The sequence below is a fragment of the Aulostomus chinensis genome, chromosome 10 (assembly GCF_037954235.1).
Source record: "Aulostomus chinensis isolate RoL2024-O1b breed Wild chromosome 10, RoL_Achi_v1.0, whole genome shotgun sequence".
Taxonomy (NCBI): domain Eukaryota; kingdom Metazoa; phylum Chordata; class Actinopteri; order Syngnathiformes; family Aulostomidae; genus Aulostomus; species Aulostomus chinensis.
The window spans coordinates 9,046,683-9,063,048 of NC_141329.1; the positions used below are offsets into that span (position 1 = coordinate 9,046,683).

At 43.0% G+C, this 16,366-nt stretch overlaps 1 protein-coding gene across 2 annotated transcripts in view; it reads right to left on the reverse strand.

Annotated features, from left to right (window-relative positions):
- Nucleotides 1–16,275, reverse strand: part of numbl (NUMB like endocytic adaptor protein) — a 53,599-nt gene extending 37,324 nt beyond the window's left edge. The window contains exons 1-2 of one of the 2 annotated variants that reach the window (XM_086215905.1): nucleotides 16,185–16,275; nucleotides 15,862–15,899 (exon numbers count right to left, since the gene is read on the reverse strand). The gene's annotated coding sequence lies outside the window, so the exon portion shown is untranslated. The other variant, XM_086215904.1, reaches the window with a different exon arrangement.
- Between the last annotated feature and the right edge of the window lie 91 nt (nucleotides 16,276–16,366).

The window sequence follows — 16,366 nt, forward strand, 5'->3', positions numbered from 1 at the left end:
CCATTCATAGTCGTAATACTTTTTTGCAAATGCTAACTAACACAAGTAGAGAAAAAAAAACTGCTGGGTAGTTCATGTTGACATATTGTTGGATGACTTATGCAGGGTAATAATTCTTGCTTGTTCAGGCTACTGTAAACTCACTATTAGGTTGATAAAATGGGATCAAGGCAGTTGTAAGGGTCTAATTTTCGCATTAGCATGTTGGCAATAGAGTTAGATGGAAACAGCTGGTCAGTTAGTCACGGAAGTTAAAGACATTAGAGCTTATTGAAAAAAGGGCTTTCCATTTTCTGCTTAGCAGATTTATTTAAGTTGAAAACCACCTCAGATGAGAATAAAAACTTGTTTTTACTGAACTGAGGGAGTTTTTTTTTTAAACTTGTGCTGCCACTTCTATTAGCTGTCTCTAAGACGCGTCCAAATATGTTGATGGAAACACCACTACTTCAGTTGTGAGCATATTCGCAGGCTAAAATTAGCATTAAGCTTAATGGGCTTCAAGTAAAAACTCTTGTTTGTATAATTGCGTGTATGAAACCATATTCATACGTGACCCATGACTGGGTAATACATGTGATTTTCTGCAATTTCCTCATGCTAACAGTGCCGCATAAAAAAAGGAAAGGACATACTTTCATATCATTTCATATCAGTTATCAACATTAACTAGTTTCCACTCCCTATTAGTAAACTATGGTCACATGCAGGTGATGATGCAATCATTTCACTGAGTAACCGAGTCCTTGTAAGTTCATCTTCATACTGTAATAACAGATAAAATGAAAGTAAATGTCAGCCATGGTATTAAGTATGTACACTTGGTATGAAGTATGGCTCTTCAAGAGGTAGTTGATGTCTACCGTGAAGGACCCAGACCCAGCTGGTGGACTTGTTCTAGCCTCAAGCCTACCCCCCCCCCCCCCCCATGAGCCACTGAACTACTGGTGTGTGTGTGTGTGTGTGTGTGTGTGTGTGTGTGTGTGTGTGTGTGTTCACTCAAGAGCATGCACACTTGTTTGTAGATGCAGCACAGAGTTTTTTCTTTCTGACGGGGTCAGGGTGCATAGAGCAGAAAGCTTCGAACAGCTGGGCTGAGTCTGCGGGGGGGGGGGGGGGGGCACGACAGAGAGGAGGTGGGGGGGGGGGTGAGAGGACAGAAAGAGAAGGAGAAGAGGGCATGTAAAGCCAGGCAGGCAGGCAGGCTGCTGACGGCCTCTTTTGAGGCAGCAGCTGGTTGGAGTGGGGGTCTCACCAGCTGTGTCTCCACTGACCTCTCCCCACACTTCTCCACCTCCTCTTCCTCCCCAAAAAAACCCATCCCCCAATCACGAGAAACCTCACTCAGGAGTAGGCAAACACACACGACCATCTGTCAGTAGGAGGAGAGTTGTCTCTCACGATTCCGCCATAACAGTATTGAGAAATTCTTAGTAAAATTCTGCACCACACCCCAAACAAAAGCCCAGGGGACAAGGAACTATTCTTAACCAGACATCTACCAACAAGCCTCCTCTGACGAAGCCTCCAGCCCAGAGATGAGTTCCCTGGATAGATCACTACGGCTCGAAAGTGGTGACTCATCTGTGTTTTGGAGGCAATGCAGAGAAACAAAAATTTACCAACAGCAGTGCAGGAGAGGGGCCAGAAGATAGAATCACCATGGATTTAAAAGTCAGGGAAGAATTCCCTTTTCCAATAGAATTGTCTTATGAAGTTGTGTCCCTTTATTAGTCTGGGAGAGGACAAATCAAGTGACATAAACAGTGATTTTGTGGCTCCATCATATCTTCTAAAAAAAACCTGATGTTATTCCATAATTATATTTGTCACAGGAAGCTGAGTCATGGATCTCATAGCCTTCATTATAATCTGCATCTTGACAGCATATCAGCTCACATCAGCTCCGCTTCGTTGAAAAAAGAAATGAAAAAAAGTTTAAAAGATGCCAACTCGATGCATCACTCCCAAACTGCTTAATCAAAGAGCCACTAAATCAAGTGCATCCGCAGAGTAATTGAATCAAGCTCTGTTCTTCTTTTTCACGTCATGTGAATCTGCCCTCGGAGGAGAACAACACGTGGAAGGAGTGAGCAGAGCCGGGTGAGGAGTGCTCAAGAGACAAGTTGAAGGGTAATATTGGGCTTGAGATGGAGCAAAAACTCTATTTTAACATCAGTGTTTTATTTAGAAGCAACTCTATTTTTAATGCAGCCTCGCTTGCTTCACCCCACCTGGCTTTTATTACACTCCCCTACTAGTTTATGTGTCTTCAACAACACAATCAAACAATATTACAGGACATGAAATCTGATTGGTCCATATGATGGCACAGCTGTGGACAAATGAGGTTAATGTCTTCCTCAGTCCCCTTCTATTCATACTAATTAACCATAATAATAAAGCCACTTGGACGCACAAGTGTGTCTCTTTTCTTTTGTCTGCTATGAAAACGTCTGCAGAGCACATTCCAAACGTAGAGGCCAACTTGCACTTGCCAATCGTGTGCGCGTGTGTGAGCGCATGCATGTTTTCTTAAATCTGTTTTGTGCAGGATTCCCTTTTAAAGTCAGAACACTTCCAGGAAGAATTCTGTTTACTGGCGAGTACACTCCGCTGCCCCCTTTTCCATGTTCCATTTTCTTCTTCATGTTCCAACTGAGGCCTCATCCTCTCCTCCGTCCCTTCACCCTCCAGGGTTGGCAGTGTGAATGTGAGCTAGGGACAGATTGGATTAGATAATACAGACCTACATACATAGAGGAGACACACACACACACACACACACACACACACACACACACACACACAAGGAGATGAAGGACTCACATATGGTCCAAGCCAAAATACCTGTAAAACTTTTAATTCACCAAAATAAAAATAAAAATGCTCCTTTAAAGTAGCTATGATCAATAATGCTATTTTTGGTACTGGTCTTTTTTTTTTTTTTAATTAGGGGCGGCACGGTGGTGCAGTGGTCAGCACTGTCACCTCACAGCAAGAAGGTTCTGGGTTCGAGCCCCGGGTCGAGCACAGGGTCTTCCTGTGTGGAGTCTGCATGTTCTCCCTGTACCTGTGTGGGTTCTCTCTGGTACTCCAGCTTCCTCCCACAGTCCAAAGACATCAAGAGGCTGATTGATACTCTAAATTGACTGTAGGTGTAATTTGTCAATATTACTTTGATGTCAGTATTTATATCAGCTCAGTTTTGCTCGTCTCCTCTTCTTTGCTCATCGTCTTCAGGAAACAGTGTGTTAAGTATATGATTTATGGGCTTTTCCATGTGGTTTGGAAATGAAGAAAAACATGACTTTTCAAATCCACAATATTTGTGTTTCCATTTCATTATCAAGTGAATTTTAAGTGAACTGTGTACATGTCGCAAAAAAGGAGATGCCCATTAGGCCGCCAGAAGTAAAACGGCACGCGTAACATTTTACGTGGCTCTAACAAAAAGAGCAGGTTAAAAGAAACAGAGAAAATGGAGAACGTCTTGATGAATTTCCTTCAGTTGGAGCTATAAATGCTCCAGTGTACCAGCCAGTACCGGCCATGTTGCCGCCTTCCAGAGAGGAAGATAAAGAGACAATGATGGCTGGTCAATCATGTGACTTAAAGATTTGCTACCGGAGTTTATTAAAAAAAAAGAAAAAAAAGAAAAAGGTTTTCATATCCAGTTTTGCTCACTTACTCTTTCCTTCAACCTTCTCTAATTCACGTCAAAATACATGAATGGAAACATGGCTACTGTTTATGTGCGTTTTCAGTGTTGTACCAAACATGCATGAACCATCTAACCTTTTTTATACAGATCATATTGACATGAGTAATTATTGGCCAAATCAGTGGCAAAATACTGTAATATTGAACAAAAAAATCCAGTATCATACATTAATAGTCTCCCTTGTAGCTCATTATTTCATTTTACTTTCACCCCATCACTTTCAGCAGCAGCAAGGAGATAGTGGGGGTGAAGAAGCTCTCCTGCCTGCTCCCTGCCATCACCAAACAGCAAACACACAACACAGCCATTAGCTGAGCAACATTTCCCCAGAATCAGATAATACGGACCAAATCAGAGCTGACTCAACTGAGTAAACATGCACTTTAATTTACCAGGGTGAGAATGACTGCTAATGTTGCTCCATGAATGTAAAATGTTCAGCTTGAACTGCTTTAATACGTATTTTAATATTCTCCTTTCATCTGTCTGGGCTTAAAATACAGACTCTTAATAATTTAATATCATTATCTTTTCATAATGTTATAAGTAGCATGAAAAGGATCTTACATTAATCTCTACAACAACAAAAAAAGTGCATCTTCTGCCTGACTTTTGCATCCTACTGCAGCTCGCCCTAATGTTCGGATGATAACAATGCATATTTTATTGCTGCATCTTGTAAAACACATTCATTACAGACTCGTCTTGGAGCAGGGGAACCCACACAGCATACTGGGAACCAAACCAAACCTCTCCAACTTTACTTTTTAAAAGCAGAGGCCTCAGGCAAACACTGAAATTAGAAGATTTTTTTCCGGGCAAATTTTGAAAACTACGGATGAGCACTGGGAGATTTTCACAGAGGTGGTGTACAGAAAGTTAAGAATGAATTAAATGAGTGTTGAGTGCTGCAGACTGCAGTGTAATGCAGATATAAATGCGTATGTATTAACTGATGGGATAGTTTCAGTACGTGTCTCATCCGTCCTCTACAGTTCATGCATACACACGCTGCTGCAGCTGTTCATGTGCTTGGAACACAACAATACCACAATATTAAATGTACAACGATGCCAATTAAGATGAGTTTTAGCAACTAATCCTTTGGAGGTGAAATGATGTTATTGTGTAGCCTTTGTTTGCTGTTAGACTTCATCAGATGTGTGGTACTGAACTGGATATGTATACATGCGGATACCGATCATGCATTTTCTGAGTCAGAAGAACTTTATATAATAGTGTTGCAAGAAACAGGATGGGGATAACAAATCCTCCAGTTCTGACTATTAATAGGAACAACATGCAGGAGTTGTTGTTTGGGAGCATCAACATAGAAAAACATGCATAAACAGCTCCAGATTTCACAGACATGGTTTGTGTGTGTGTGTGTGTGTGTGTGGGGGGGGGGGGCAAGCAGAGGGAAGGAGATCTGTCCATTAAATCCCTTCTCGAGGGAGAAGGTAGGCTAAGAGGGAGGCAAACTAGCTTGTTTTCCTTCACCTGTGTCACAACAGTTGGGCTCTCTGCGGCCAATTCCTCGTCCCATGTAAATACAGCCTGACTGAGCAGCGACCACAGAGTGTACATGCTCCATATGGACAGATGCAACAATGTAAATACAATTTTTGTGAGTGTGTGTGTGTGTGTGTGAGAGAGAGAGAGAGAGCGAGAGAGAGACAAAGACAGAGAGAGAGTCAATAGGAGAGAAGAGAAAAAAACTTCAAAGCTGATCTACAGCTGAGAAGGGGGGTTAAAAGGGGTTGAGATTTTCCTCATGCTCTTAGGAATGCAGCGCAAGAGCAATAACACATTCCCCATGTGGAGCACAGTGAGCAGCATGGCATGTGTATACATACATACAAAATGCACACACACCCACATACACACACACTTTCTTCTCCTCTCCCTGCAAATATCAAGCAAGAAGCCATCTGTTGAACTGGACCAGGACGTGACTGAGTCAGACTGTTGTCCGGCCTTTTATTTTTGCTCTTCTCTCAACCTCCCGTCATCCCTCTCCTCTCCTCTGGATTACACAACACCCACTTCTCTTCCTCTAACTCCCTACTGTTACCCTCTCATCATCTTAGAGAATGGGCGACAAGGAGGGAGGCTCGGGGAGCAGATTTAGTGACTTCACATGGAGTGAAGTGGTGGTACAGGGCGAGAGATGAAGGGAGACAGGCTCCACTAATCACTTCATAGTGTTCCCGTAGCATCAAATCATTTCCTTGCTGGCTGGGTGTCAGTCACCTTGGCATCTCCACAATATTCCTGTGTGATCCAAGACGAGAGCACAACAAAGCCGGTGAGAAGTCTCTATGCCGTCTATTGATCTCTTTGTGAAGGCATCAGCCATTAATATTAACAAAAAACCCAGGCTTTATTCATGATTTCATCACGTTTGGAGAGTGAGAACAGAGTCAAACCAGTGAAAACGATATCAAAGGGTCATGTTGTGCATGTTGATATCTCAGCTTTGAAATGAAGTAGAAAATCAGAACAGTCATTGTTACTGGATGTTTTGGTTTTCCCGTCCCAAAAGGGCCCGCATGTCTGTGCAAGTTAGAAGGGACAGGTCACATGATCTCGTACCGCTTGATAACACTTCCATTACGCATCTGTTGAAATGTAGAGTTCTTAACTTCCTTTCAAGAAGTTTAACGATGTGATCCACTTCGATGTCACTACAGGAGGCAGACTAGTGAAGTATGGCTCAAAGATCTCATGGCGCTGAGCCATCAGTCTGGGTTCTCTGCGAAGCTGCTGATATTCCTACCAAATTAGAAGCAATTTTGAGGAATTTGCATGTAAAACCAAGAATTTAAATTTAAAACTGAAGTAAACATTCCTTTCATTCATTCTTACAACACTTCGAACCAACAGTATCTTAGCTTAGTTTAGCCTGACCACCTAGCCTGGATTTGTTGTCACTGTGGATTTATCAGTCTGTCATATCTGGCACACCCTGTGAAGCCAACAAATTTCTATTTAAACACTGCACAAGATGTGACATGCTTTAGTGAGCTCCAGAGGCACTAGTAGGACAAATTTGTCACAAATACATACAGGGCTGTTTCCCCCTACTTCCTGTCTGTCAGGCTTAAAGTGAAGCCTCCAGTCTTGAGGGCTGTTCATGGGTAAAATCAACTTTACTCTAAATCATTTATGAACAGTGTCTAGCCCATATTAGTCTTTGTAGGCTGAAACACTTTCAATATTACAATTTATTTGAATTCAACAAATAAATTAAAAACAAAAACTCGGTAGAACTCGACAGCCTTGGTCACGTAACAGTGAAATCATCAGCAGTTCCCTCCGGTTGCCCTAAGTTCATGGCATGAGGTCATAAACTGGGCTGCAATAGTTTCACATGTTGGCACTCTTCCAAGAAGGAAGGGAGTCTTTGAATGGCTCTGCGTCTGTTCTGGTTTCAAAGTCATTGTGCATTTTAGTCATGTTTAGTAACGTATAAGGCCTGCAGCCTTCCTGCCTCTATACCACCCTGCTTTTTCCATCATTCTTCTATAATACCTGAGAGTCTGGCGGCCTGTACAGAGCATGGAGCCCTGGAATGAAGCTTGAGTGGCTGGCTGATTTACAGTCATTCTGGGGGGCTGGCTCACCACTGGTAAACTGAATCGTTATACTGGGCTTACTGGGTGGACCGACAACTCATCTTCCTACAGTGGAGACAGACAAAGGAAGGTCTGTTCCTCTGGGTGCCTGCAAGCAGTGACTGCTGCTTCCCCTGACTGAGAAAAAAGGGCTGAGAAAGGGGGTAAAGAGAGATAGATGGAGAAACTGATGTTTGGAGAGGAAAGGGAGAGAACTGAGAAAAGACAGAGGGAGCTTTTTTAACAACTAAGGGCTGAGAGGAAATTGGAAAAAGGCAGCAAGGATTATGAAAAAAGAAGAAGAAAAGAAGAGGTTTAATGTAGAGAAAAGGTCTGCAGGTCAGAAAGCGTCCAAGACAGTTCTTGCTGTGACCTAAAATCAATCAAAATATTGCATTCTATTGCCCTTTTCACAAGGTATTTGCCTCACAGGCCTTAAGCAGTCCGGACTGGAGCAATCAAATCTAAATGCTAACGCTATCAACAATCTCCAATATGGCATTTTCTTTTTCATGGTCACTGGCATCTCAATGGAACTCAGTCACAAAACAAGACGCCATTTCTGCCCCCGTTAAGCTCTCCTGCACTTCCAAACACATCGTCTAACACATGCAGTCCTGCGAAAATTATTTTAAAATGTTTTGGATGATTTTTGGTTACACTTGTACAGAGAGTCACCGGCGTTACAGTCAGAGACAATTAACTACTAACTAATTAAATATGACTGAAACACCCAATTGGAAAGGTTAGAAAATACCATAACAGGAGAGACGCGGATTCTTAATTTTTTTTTCTCTTTCACTTTCTTACTCAAAAAGTAGCAAGCATTAACTTTTACGATACATTTCCACCACAGACCACTTTTTGTGTTGCCCTCACCAGAAAATGTTAGAGGCTTTCAGATTTTTTTTTTAAATATATGACTGCAAATTACGAAAGCAAACATTGCTCCCCTTTCCAAAACTATTTCTTCACCAGCTAGAGACAGGACCACAGAGCAAGCTGTTTACTACATTTATTTCTGAAAGACTTGGTCTCATTTTCGGTCTAAGAGTGTCATATTTGGATGATGTAATTTCACACAGCAGACAGTCTTGCTTTACTCCTCCTTATCAGACTGTGGTGATTCTTCCTTCCTCTTTTCAATGCAGTACAAGAGTGAGAGACGGATCATTTCCACTTCGTTTCTGTCTTCTTTCTCATGCCAGCAGCTGGGGAGCTTGGCACATCTGGCTCACAGCTGGCCACCGCTGGGAGATGGGCAGATGGAGGAAGTGAGAGGAGAGGAGAGGAGAGGAGAAGAGAGGATGATGGTGTGATAAGAAAATCCATTTGAGTTATATTAAATGGTGGTGAGTGCTGCAGAGCTGAGGTGAGGGATGGGGAAAGAGGAGGAGAGCAGGCAAAAAGAAACAAGAGGGCGTGACAGAAAAGAAACGGACATCGAAAATGAAAGTTGGCCAGACCTGCAGTCCTGACAGAAAAGGAGAGAAGACAAAAAGAAAAATAGGGAGAAAGGACTAATGGAGGATGAAGGAACAAGAAAATAGTCTGATGCAGAGAGAAAGAGAGAGAGAGATGGTGAACAGTCATGTGGAGTCAGATGCTCTTCATCAGTTGTTACTGTCAGACCTCCTCGCCATAGCAACCATGAGTCATACACCAGTAAATAGAGAGAATGTTTCACAAACCAAAGCTTCGCTGGCACGTTCCTGATGACATCACTCAAGGTTTTTACAAGCATAGCAGGAGATTAGCCGCAAATGGGTTCAGAAAATAACACGGGCTGGTTACTGTTCTCTCCCCTTTTTACAGGTGGCTTTATTACTTTCATTACAGTTGACTGTGCAAGAATCAAGCAGGGGTCATCAGTATGCCAAAATCTCTTAGCCGAAAAAAAGATTTTGATACCCTCCATCACAACTTAATTATCAGATAGACACAAACTGCAAATGCTGACTGATGCAAAAAAGGAATACAAAACAATAATTGCATGTAAGCAAAGGATGTGATGCAACAGGCTACAGCTCATCAAACAGTAGCAGCAGGGAGGTAAAACCGCTAATAATGTCAACAAACCTGTTTAAGATTTTCTCTTGTCCAGAAAGAGTAATTTTCTCCCTAACACTGCAGCTCAACTCCAAAATTTTATTTCTCTATGTAATTTAGAAGACGCTAAGCTAAATTCGACAACAACAACCTGTCATTGAGTTCAACAATGAGATTCTCTCCTCTTCGCCATTAAGATGATTTCGCAATATGGACTGTATAACCCTAGTCCAAACCCTAGAGTTTAACGTAAGTGTGATTATGCAAATCAGAATGTGCCATCTCCAGGAGATGGAGGCACCGAATACACAGTCGGGGCTGGCCCGTGACTTCCGTTACGTCCAGTCTAACCTAAGTCAACTACGGCTGCATCCGCCCTCAAGTATTTCGTGACTTTGGCTTTCACTTGTTTGTTGCCTCAACAGCAGGCGTCGCTTCACTCCTAACTAGCATTCGTTTCCCCGTCGGCTACCATAGAATTGAGATTTACCCTGTATATTGAACTTCAGCTCATTTTATGTCGTCTTCTGTGGGTGTTTGTGATATTGTATTTAATGTGCTTAGTGTGAACGAACTTGAATTTTCTTTTCTTAATTGCAGGCATATTAAGGTAACTGCTCTTACTGGTGTGGGTGTGATTATGCAAATTATGGTGTGTCATCACCAGGAGCTGATTGGTCCACACACCGCCCAATCAGGACCTGCCTCTCCTTGTCCTCTGCTGCTCGGTCAGACTGTGACCAGCTGCGCCGTTGTTGTACTTTTAAACTTGTAGCTTCTCACAACCCTTGGCACGAACACATTGTTTCTTTACTATATGTTATTATCGTTACGAACAGTGACGTCACTGTTGGTGTGTTTTGTTTTGTTAGTTCATCTTAATTTTAGAGTAGGTTTTTGCTTATTGGTTCTCCTCAATTTCTATACATTTAAATATGCTTTTTTGTTATAATTGGATCCTTCAGTTGAGCGACACCCTTTTTTTCCCTGAGCTCTGCTGTTATGTTAAATCATCGTTTTTTTCTCATAAAACATTATTAATTTCTCCTCAAAATTCTGGTTGTTTGTGTTGCATCACTTGACCCACCCGGGATGAGGCCATAGCATCAGCTAATGGAAAGCAAGCAAGTCACTCTGTCCCTCTAGAAGCCTTGAGTTTTTAAGGCAACCTTGTTTTAGTAATAAAAAAAAAAAAACAGGTTCTATTAGCGATCACACAGAGAAGCATTAGAATTCCCATAATCCTGATGTGTATCAGCAAACTTCTCAGACATTTTGGGTTTCAAGAGTTCCTTTGAGGGGCAGCACCATAGTGCAGTGGTTAGCGCTGTCGCCTCACAGCAAGAAGCCTCCAGGTTCAAGCCCCACGTTCTCTGTGCCAGTGTGGGTTCTCTCTGATACTCCGGCTTCCTCTCACAGTCCAAAGACATCAAGAGGGGACGAGGCTGATTGATACTCTAAATTGACTGTAGGTGTGACTGTGAGTGTGAATGGTTGTCTGTCTCTATGTGTTCGCCCTGCGATGGAAATTCAAACTTTTTGTGCAGGAATAAATATTTTACTGTCCCCGATTAATCTACTAGCTGGTTGATTTTGCTCCAGGTTCAAAAATCACTTCAAAGGGATTTGCTAAATGCTAAGTGGGGAAAATGAATGAGGAACTCACATTAGAAATCAGAGTCTGTAAGACTAAATTGAGGGTTTAAAAAAAACAAAACATTGGTGCTGTTGCAGCTTCGCGCTCTTGTCTGGTTGTATGAGAATTAAATTAGACATCAGAGTAACATCTGCCCCTCACCATGGGCAGAGATTTGAAACAGTCTTAAGCTACAAATATGTGCCCACTAACAGTCTTTATTTTGTCAGGCCTTGTTGTTTCACATGCACTGCAGTGAGTATGCAACATGTGCTCGTAGTGTATGTTCTCTGCAATGACTCTGTCCTTTTTTCAGCTGGATGTAACTTGAGGCTGCTTTCCTGCATTAACTGAAACTTGCTCTGTCTCTCTGTCTCTGTCTCTGGCTCTCTCTCTCTCTCTCTCTCTCTCTCACACACACACACACACACACATGCTCAGAGCTCAATTCCTATACATGTGTCCAAGTATCAGCTGTCTCCCATCCTTCACTCTTTCCCTCTCTCTCTCTCTCTCTCTCTCTCTCTCTCTCTCTCTCTCTCTCTCTCTCTCTCTCTCTCTCTCTCTCTCTCTCTCTCTCTCTCTCTCTCTCTCTCTCTCTCTCTCTCTCTCTCTCTCTCTCTCTCTCTCTCTCTCTCTCTCTCTCTCTCTCTCTCTCTCTCTCTCTCTCTCTCTCTCTCTCTCTCTCTCTCTCTCTCTCTCCTTCACAGTGAATAGGCCCCTCTGTGCCCTGGAAGATTTAACTTTGGTTCTGTCTGTCGTTAACAATCTCTCTCCCTCTGCATCACTCTGAAATAGTGCAGTGGAGAAGCCAACGTCATAGTCAATGTTTCTTTTTTTTTCTCCACGCTGTAAAAACCAAACCTCATCTACGCACACACAGACTTACACGCAGACACACAAACATACACACTGTGCAGGCTTTGGATTAAAACAGAAGAGTGCAGGAGAAAGTCATGGACTGTTGCTACTGTACATTACATACGATTACCAGCATTCCTCTAATGTATTACAGGCTAATTTATCTCTGCAAATACATCAAATAGAAAATCCTGATTATGTAATCATTATTGTCTAATCCAAGTAGAGCTTGTATACAGTTGTTCAGGATGGCCACACATGTGGGATGGCCACACATGTGTAATGCTAAATCTACCATGTTTTTCCTTTCAAATAATGATCAATGAACCAGGGGAGGAGATGGATAATCCTCCAGTAATTCAGCCATTCTACCATAAACATCACACTGGGATTGTGTTAAGCCTCCTCTGTATGACAACACTGTTTCTAGGAACCACACAGCACGTGTGTGATCATGCTGCATAGGGAGGTACAGGGTTAACAGCATTCTTGCAGGTGCTTGTAAGTGTAATTTGGGACAAACAAGCAATGCACAGCAAGTAAAGCTAAAGCTGCTGATAAAAAAACTCGAAAAAAAGATATGGATCAAACCAAGAGGGAAAGACAGGCTCTTTCAGAGGATTGGTTTTGTTTTTAGAATGTAGCATTTTTAGAAGCACACCCCTTGTCACTTTGTTGAGTCAGATTTTTATCATCGAAACGGGCTGAAATGGGTCAAGACAAAAGAAAAGAAAGAAAGAACCCCTTGCATCTCCAAGTGACAGTTATTAGTTGCGATGAGTGCTTCGCTCTCAGTTGTGGTTGCTGTGCTGAGAATAAGACACATTTCCACTTTCCTTATTATCTGCAGATAAAAACGTCACTGAAGCAAGGAAATATACCGCTGATCGGCTGGGTAACACACATACACAAACGCGCACAAGCTGTCACCCTTTTCTCCACACAAACACGCATGGTCAAAGACAGAGAGTACCTTGACACTTGATTATCTGCTACATAGGCATTCAAATCCATTACTCCAATCATTTATTTATCGATATTGATTTAATGTGCAATGATGAGTGTAAATCTCACACAGACACACACAGGCTAATATCCGTGTGTGTTTGTGCGCTTATGAGACTGCATGGTACGATGATAGTTGAGTTTAACTTGGAGAAATCAGATGACTATGCACAGCACAGCAATTGAAGTGTGTGTGTGTGTGTGTGTGTGTGTGTGTGTGTGTGTGTGTGTGTTTGCAAGAAAGAGTGAGAGGGAGGACTACTTGCACATAAATGTTAGCAGACATCTTTTGTGTGCTGACATGATCCATTCCAAAGAGTTTCTGCTACAAATGACAGACAGCAACCAGGGAACAAATGGTTTCCAGGGTCGCTCTGGGCTAACACATTCTTTTCGCTCTCACTTGTGTTCCAGGCCAATCTAACACACACAATCTCATACACACAGATACACACACCATACACATATACAACACAGATGGACAGTGCATCCAAGCACAAGTCAACCCAGAAATATAGATTTAATTATAACATTTGATGGTTTGATCTTTCTGTCTGACAGATCAACTATTCCAGATCAGGAACCAGATTTGCCTGTGTGTGAATCAGTCAAGAGTTATAGAGCCGGAGGCCTGACCCTGAACCAGAGACTGCTAAGGTGTCCGGAGGCTGGTGTGACTAACTGGCTCTGAGGAAGCACCATGTGGCTGCCAGCAGTAGCAGGACAGGCTTGAAGTGGAGCTTGTTTAGTAGACCCACCCTGGCCAGCACAAAGGGGGGCAACGCCCTCCTCTGCTACCAGCGAACTCAGACGGCACCCTGATTGGCCAACTAGATGACCTTTGATCCCTGCTGTATTGTGGTCTCAGCTGGGACAAACCCCCACTCCACCCAGCCTGTGTGTGTGTGTTTGGTGGGGCCATGCGTGTGTGTACAACAAAAGGCAGAGAGACAGGCAGGTCCTGATGCGGCGATCAGGGCACTGGAAGAGAGGAAGTGGTCTGAGAGGGGAAATGGAGTGTGTGTGTGTGTGTGTGTGTGTGTGTGTGTGTGTGTGTGTGTGTGTGTGTGTGTGTGTGTGTGTGTGTGTGTGGGCGTCTGTGTGTCTGTGTCTGTGTGTTTGTTATGTAATCATATTTTAGTTGTAATGACTGAGTTCCAGTTCCACCTGACCAAACCTGGCATTCATCTGGCCCAGCTCCAGATCAATCAAAGCCTCGATCTAATCTAGCCCCAGGTCCAGAACCAAACCCTAATTTTTATCAGGCCCCAGGCTCAGATCAAAACTAGCCAAGCTCTAGTGCCTGACCCAGACCAAACCTAGTCTTAATCTGGTCTCAGGTCCAGACCGAAGTGAGCCTTATGCGTCTGTCGAGGGGAAATCACTAATCTACATCAGTCTTTCAAAGAGAGAAAACAGAACGAGGACTGTTGATCCACAAAGTGGAGTCTGGCTTACATTTTCTCAACAGTCATACTTGATTTTGTAAAAAGACATGAGCTGGCTCTATGCAAGAGTAGGTCTGATAAAAAATTGAAAACAATCAAAGGAGATAAGGAACATTTTGCATGTGCTTTTATAACGAAACTTATTTACTGCTTCACTCACTTTTGTCTCCCAGCCAAGCCATTACAATGACCATGATCCAAGCCAGGTCCAGACCAAACTTGGTGTTTATCTAACCCCTGAGCCAAACCTAACCTTAATTCAACCCCAGGTTCAGACCAGACTTAGAGTTAAACTATCCCAAATCCAAACCAAGCATTAATCCAACCTCAGGTTCAGATGAAACGTAGTCTATCCAACCCCAGGTTCAAACCAAACCAAGCTATAATGAAACATTTTGTCCAGACAAAACCATTTTTAATCTACCCCAGATCCCGCTGCAGACCAGTCTAGCTCAAACACCACACTATACCTCACTCTGCAGTCTGGCCTAGAAGCTGTCTACACAGGTGGTCTAGCCAGGTTTTGTGGGCTGAGACACCCTGAGCCCTGCACCTACTCTCTTAATGCACCCCATGTGACTCTCTCTCTCTCTCTCTCTTTCTCTCTGAGGCAGTGGGTCAGGGTAGACCACCCCCTAACAGCATTACTGGCTGTCTGAGGAATGCCATGTCATGGAACAGATGGAGCTCCACAGACAATAGACTTGCATGCATTATTAGGAAGGCATGTGCCAAGTGTGGAAGTGTGGCTGCACACTCATTTGAATGCCTCACATTGAATCTCTCTGATTAGAGATCAGCACTTTTTCAAACAAAGAAAAGGCCCGTTAGAACTTTTGAGATGATGCAATTAAAGACACAAATGAAGGCTGATGTAATGAGGGTAGAGAGAGATAGAATTATGATCCTGCATATTCAAACTCAAGGCGTGTGTTTCTGTGGATATACTATCCTGGGGAATAAACCCTCCAACGTAATCAAACTTATAATTCCCCTGCAATTAATGTGACTCCAAGCATATTCAATATACCTCAGACTAAAATCTAACACTAATTATAATTTACAGCTCAATCTCTTACAAGGAAGGGGATGAAAAGATTAGATAAGGAGCAACTAATAAGTTTTCTATGACATCACTGAAAAACGCCTCATATGTCCGTGTGCTGGTGGTTTAGCTGTAGAGATGATCAAAGTTCTTCTCGAATAGAGTTGATCCCTGTTGGTGATGGATTATGGATGTGAACCGTTATCAAAGGCAGGAGCTGCCACATTTCATTCATTTCTCTCTCTCTCTTTCTCTCTCTCTCTTTCTCACACACACACGGGCCCGTTGGCCAGACCTGCGTCCGAACGTCCATCTAAACATTAAAACCATATTTAACTCCCACATTCAGATTCAGTAACCTTTCTGACTAGATGGTGAACTTCTTAAGTAAGAATTAATTCATTATTGAGAACTAACAAATAGCCAGGAGATAAAGAGAGGGGCTGCCAGATTGGACGGTAACCGACTCAACTCACCCAAGAGAACGACGGATGATCGGCTCCCCACACCTCCTCTGTGTAAATCCAGGACCCCAGACCACAGGGTGATAGAAAAGAGAATGAAATGTAATTTCTAGTTTCACAAAATCTTCATCCGCGCGGTTGAAGCAACGCGTGAAAGCGATATGGAGCCGCAAATCAATCTGGTCGGCACATAAGTAAGGCGGTTTATAACGATCCAATTTCACTCATGCAGTGAGACCAAAACAACACCGGGGGCTTGCAGTCAGTCAGACGGGCGGATAAATGGATGTAGCGCTAGTAATCTCGGATGCTTGGCTTGTTGACTGTGCACTTACAGGGCTGCTTCCCCCGGCTCCACCCGCTAACCAAGCCTTCCCAGTGCGCCCATTGGCACAGGAGGACGGACATGCAAATCCACTCTTCCCATTGATGTTGTCCAGAGAAGAAAAAAAGGAAAGAGGCAAGACTGGGTTTTAGTTGCTCAACTGCGCTATCGTGTGGCGCCTCACATCAGGTG